A 6,197-nucleotide genomic window follows, 5' to 3' on the forward strand; every position below is an offset into this window, starting at 1 on the left:
GACTAACTTACTATTTTCTGATTAGGTGCTATCCTTCTCCAAACTACCTATAACTTGAAAGACTTGCAACATAGGAAGAATATCACCCTGTCGTAACACAGAGAATTACAGCTGACCTGCCCCCCAGCAACCCATTGACTGTACTAAATGTATTTAAAGCCCTGGCTCATTAGCACTGGAGGTGTCCCTAGCATTCTGTTAGTGAAATCCCCATTTTAACCTGAATTGAATTTACATAAAACAGACATACCAAAAAGAAAAATAACGACTTCAATATTAGGCTAAGGTACCTGCTAGCACAGGACATAGAATAATTTGGTGCATTTAATAAGAAAACATATCAATTCAAACATTTTTCCTTCCTTATACAATACTTTAGGAGGCTGTATCTTGTGCCTGTATTAGCCCCACTCTACCCTGCCCCCTATTCCCATCCTCCCCCAGTAGTGCTAAATTTATAGGACCTATGCCACACCCCCACCTCTTTGAACCATTCAATAGAGTCCGAATCCTTAAAGTGTCATATGCTTACTACCCTTACTTTTCACCCTATACCCTAGTCAAAGAGCAAGACTGCTAAAATGCCCCTACTGCTTACTTCAGCACATTTGAAGTTACTAATGCTACTTTCCCTGTTACCCCTTATGATTATCCCATATTTACTGACCACCTAGTGAACATCAGAACTATTTAAGCTTTCACTGCGCTAGAGGCCAAACCTCTACTTCAAGTGGGCCAAATTTTCAAAATCAAGTAAACAAACCTTACTTACCAAACAACTTATTTACAAAATATCACTGACTCAGTCGAACTAGATACATAAACCCAAAAGCCAGGAAATACCAGAACTTAATAAGTAAACTCCAAAAACTTATATTTAGAATACAACACAACTTCATAATAGATGGAGACATTCATCCAAACAACCACTACCAATAACCCAGTCCCTAGCACTGCTATTCCCTCTAACTTACAAACCCTTAATAGACCTCACAACTCACTCTTGATCAGCCGCCTGAACATTAGCAGTATAAATAATAAGGTTCCCCACCTGCATGCCCTCTTAGATGTTCATTCTTTAGACATATTATGTCTTACCGAAACATGGCTAAAACCAACAGTACAAGACAATGAAGTAATACCACTCAGTTACAATATAATACAACTTGACCGCAAAGCTAGGAGGGGGGGGGGGTAGCTGTCCTATATAAATCTGGGCTACAGGTGACGACGGAAACCTCTCAACCACCCCAAGTCAGTAATGCTGAAATTCTTGTTACTAAGATACAAATCAATAAATGTAAATGCATATATAGCATCTGTGTCTATATACCTCCAGGTAATAATGTTAACACCCTTGAGGACATCCTATATTGGTTGTCAACTAACTACCCCCAAGAAACCATAGTCCTTGGCATCTTTAACATCGACTGGAACAGGTGTTCCTCTGAGCACCCTACTATCCATGTTGACCTATATGGGTTTACTCAGACCATTACTTCCACCACCAGGATCAACAAACCCAACAGCAAAGAAAGTACCTTAGACCTTAGACTGGATTCTCATTAACCGTCATCCCCAAATATACAATACAGGGACCCTTCCTGATGTTATAAGTGACCACTTTCTTACCTTTATAATTAGGCACAAGGCTGACATTCTTAACCAACCCACCTATAAGACAGTGAGGAACAATAAAAACTTTAACCCTAATAACTTCCATAATGAACTAAGTTTATGTGATTGGTCAGTCCTAAACCACCTGCCCCTGGAGGAAGCAGTAACACACTTTAATACTAAAAACATCCTAAACTACCATGCGCCAACCCGTTCAATTTGAACCAAAAGAAAAAATGCCCCATGGCTCATGAAAGAAACCAGACAAAAAATCCTACTTAGAAATAAAGTATGGGCCAAGTGGTATACCACAAAAAAAAAACTTGCAGATCAAATTAAATATAGACAACTAAGGAATGACACAAAAAAAAAAATCCAATTTGTCAGATAAAAAAAAAACTTTTACTACCAACTACAGCAAACCCACCAAAATAAACCTCAAAAGTTCTGGGCAGGTATCAATATACTACTGCACCCAGGAGAGTCCACCACTCCGACCCCTTCAGGCACTAACCACAAAGGTCCCGAAGAAGTTGCCAATACCTTTAACAATTTCTTTACTGAAACCATCCAGTCTCTAGCCAACCAGCTATCTCCTGATGGCTCAAGTCTTATTACTTTTACACCCAGCTCTCAACCCTCTTTTCACCTTCAACCTGTTCCCACATCCCTTGTTCGAACCCTTATTAAGAAACTTAAACCAACCACCCTCTCTGCTGATCTCTTACTGGCAGAATATCTGCAAAACGCTGCTGTTGCCATAGCCTATCCCATCTCCATCTTGATTAATAGAACTGTAACCGAAGGTTCCATCCCCTTTATTTGGAAGATATCTCATATTATCCCTCTGCATAAAGGTGGTGACTCCAATGAATTATCAAATTATAGACTCATAGCCATATTATCACCCCTGGCTAAAATCATGGAGAAATGTATACATACACAACTGCTGAGCTATCTTATCCAAAACAACTTACTCGCCAACTCTCAACATGGTTTTAGACCATTTCTTAGCAACACCTCTGCCCTCCTGTCTTTTTCTGATGCCATTAACAAAAATCGCAATAATAACATTATTTCCTCAGCCCTCTTTATTGACCTCGCTAAAGCCTTTGACATGGCAAACCATCAACTACTCATAATCATATTTAGATCCTTTTGTCTAGATAATCTGGCTATACAGTGGTTCCAATCTTACCTAAATGATAGACAACAGGCTGTCCTTTGGCAAACCACGCTATCAAGCCATCTTTCCATTACCCTTTGTTTTCCACAAGGTTCCATATTAGGACCTCTCCTATTTTCAATCTTTGTTAATGACCTGCACTTAGTCATTCCACATGCTACCTGCATTCAATATGCAGACGATTCCACATTAATTTGCTCAGCTACTTCCCCTCTGATCTACAGACCCTAATCCAAAAAGTGTTCACCATAGCTGAAAACTGGCTCCTTAACCGTCGACTCATATTGAATCCTAAGAAAACAAAATTACTACTATTCTCTCCTACCTGTAGGTCCTCCCCACTGGCACCATCATTTCTCCTGATCCCGCCACCAAACTATTAGGGGTATTGATTGATAACAACCTGAAATTTGATCTACATATTAACCATACCATAAAAACAGTCAATAAAAAACTTGGCTAACTGTACAGGATTAAGCTCTTCCTTACACCTCTAGCTAGGACTATTATTGCTCATACTAACTTACTCTCTACCCTCCTTAATGCCTCCCCCTTATTTACAAACTTGAGTAAAAATTACCTTAACAAACTAGCAAGCTCCTATAATAACATTGCTAGATTTGCCACTGGAGCCGCACACAGAACTCACCATTGTCATAACTTGAGCCAGTTAGGATGGTTAGAATTGCCCAACCAACTGCAATACAATCAAATTATAATTGCACATAAAATACTTTACCAACCTGATAACACTCCCATACTTAATAACCTTATCACCCCATACGACAACATTAAGACCCTGTGCTCATCCAACAGTCTACTCGTACAAGTAGTTAAAACCAACAACGCAGCCAGTGACTCTTTGTCCTCTAACTCCATTGGCAAAACCTGGAACTTACTGCCTACTGATCTTACTTTGATTTCCGCCATGCCCTATTCAAAAATAACCTTAAACAGTACTTCAAAACATGCTATGTCTCCGTACTTACCCTGACTAACTCTCGCCTATATCCCAGGGTTCAAGGATACTTTGTGCTGTACTATGTTTGAATGTTTATGTTAGTCCATGAACTGTGTATGTTTTAAAATGTCAGACATTATGTCATTGTACATGTCAGTCTTGTGTATTTTCTAATGAATTCACAACTTGTATCTTTCATGTGTAATTGTGATGTATAGTCTATATCTATGGTTGGAGCTTTTCTCCCCAGGCCTCTGCTGAAAATGGACATATATCTAGTTGGGCTAGTCTGGTCAACAAATGTAAAATAAATAAATAAATAAATATATTGTTGTACTAATGGCTTATTGGAGTTTGTTCACCATTGAATTCTTAGATGTAGTGATGATGAAATTAATTGATTGATGGTTCCATCAGTTACTTTATTATGTCAAAAACCTTTCTCTAAAATGTCATTGTTATTTGCATCCAGCCATCCTCCTAATTACATGATTAGCATAGCTCCTTATTCTCCATTGTTGAGCCTATGACATATCTGTAATGACAAGAAAGATTTAGTTATCCAACTGGATAATCTACTCTGTAGATTTGTGTCCAGGGGTACCACAAATCTGTACTACATGATGCACTTGCTATTGCCTCAGCACAATACAAGTCTGAGATTTTTAACATCCATATCCAGTTTGGCATGTAAGGTGGATGATTCACAATGGTCACTATTGTTTGCTATGACTGTTGGTAGTAACATTTGTAAGGTGAAAATGATATTTGTTAAATTGTGGCCTGTTCTGACTGCTGACAGATTTTTCAAGACTGTATTACTTGATAAATGTGTTATTTCTCATATGAAAGGGAACACAGTGGTACACAATTTCCTGGTTTTAAAAATCCTTACAAACTAATATCCGTCCTGAATTCTTTGGGCACTAAACCCATGGGATGATTCATATGTCACAGTTGTGTTTTTTGTACCCATGTGGTGAAAACTAAGACATCTACTTCAAGGAGTACCTTGACGTAAGAGAGCTTATCACATATAACACTGACAGGATTATTTATCTTGCGTTGTGTATATGTGGTACATTTTATATAGGAGGAACTTCCTTGTAAACAAAAGATCTCACTATAGTGCTCTACGGATCATAGTGCAGTTGTTAGGTATAAGTGGGAGCACCCTGGGCAGTGTTTAGTTTTATAGTTATTAACCAGCTGGTGTCATCTTCACCGAATTAATGCAATAAGCAACATTGGCTGGGTAATACGTAAAGATGGCCAGTTATTACTCAGGGTTTTTCATTTGCTATTGTTTTACCACTAGATGCCACTGCTATTCAAACATACATTTTGTTCACTCTGTGTTACATTTAAATGTACCTTATAAACATTTTTCTTCAGGTCATTGTTTCAGTATTTGAAGTTTTGGCACAGCTAACACCTTCTAGGCCACAGTTTGGGATCGCCTCATCTCAGAGCCCATTTTTCTGCAGTACAATCCCATCTGCAGTGGAAGGATCAGACAAATGATGCAGTTTGGTTGTCAGCCTCTTAGAAATGGTTTTCGTGTCCATCTGCATTATGGAAATAGGATGGTATCCAGTGCATTACTATTTTTCTGTTTGGGCTTTGCACAACATTACAATAGAGAGTCGATTATCCGAACTAATTGGGACCTAGGGTAGTTCAGATAATCAAACTGTTTGGATAATCAAAGATATAATTAAACCGGATAAAACACTTCTAAAAATCTTGTTTTTTTCTGCACACAGGGAATATACTTTTCAACCATTCAGTGAGTCCAGAGGACAGTAAAGAATATTTTTCACACACAAGCGGCCTACAAGCTCAAAAAACATGCACAAGTGAATACGTATAGTGTTTACATATTCAGACTTTTTGAATTTTCCTGCCTGAAAATTTTGGAAGGCTGTGTTCAGATAATTGACGTTTCAGATAACTGGCGATCAGATAATAATTGTCTACTGTATTAAGGTCATATTGGCCTTGTGTAATGTATTTCCTTTAGAGACGGAAAGAGAAATTCTGTTATCACGTGTTAAGGAGTGTACCACAGTCAGAAAGAGGATATGAATTTCTACTTGGGGACTATCTGGCCCTGGTGCCTTACTATTGTTTAAGAGGGGACTGTCAATAATCTGTCAGAAGACTTTTCCTCTGTAGGGAGATTAATGCTGTGTAGCATATATTTGATGAGATGGCCTAGCTGCGTAGATTGTTTCTGCCTGGTTAAGGCTCTATTAGCTTTGCTAGCAACACAAAAGTATACAGCAAGCTGACAGAGCTCGGAATCAGCGCACAAACAAAATAAGTAAAATTGAACACCATACACAGAGCGCTGACCCCTGATGGCCCCAGTTCCAAGATAGATCCTCAGTAGCGAGTAAAACGCTGCAAAAATACAAATAATCCAAGTGA

This window comes from Protopterus annectens, chromosome 2.part1 (assembly GCF_019279795.1).
Source record: "Protopterus annectens isolate FY-2018-M chromosome 2.part1, PAN1.0, whole genome shotgun sequence".
NCBI classification, from domain to species: Eukaryota; Metazoa; Chordata; order Ceratodontiformes; family Protopteridae; genus Protopterus; species Protopterus annectens.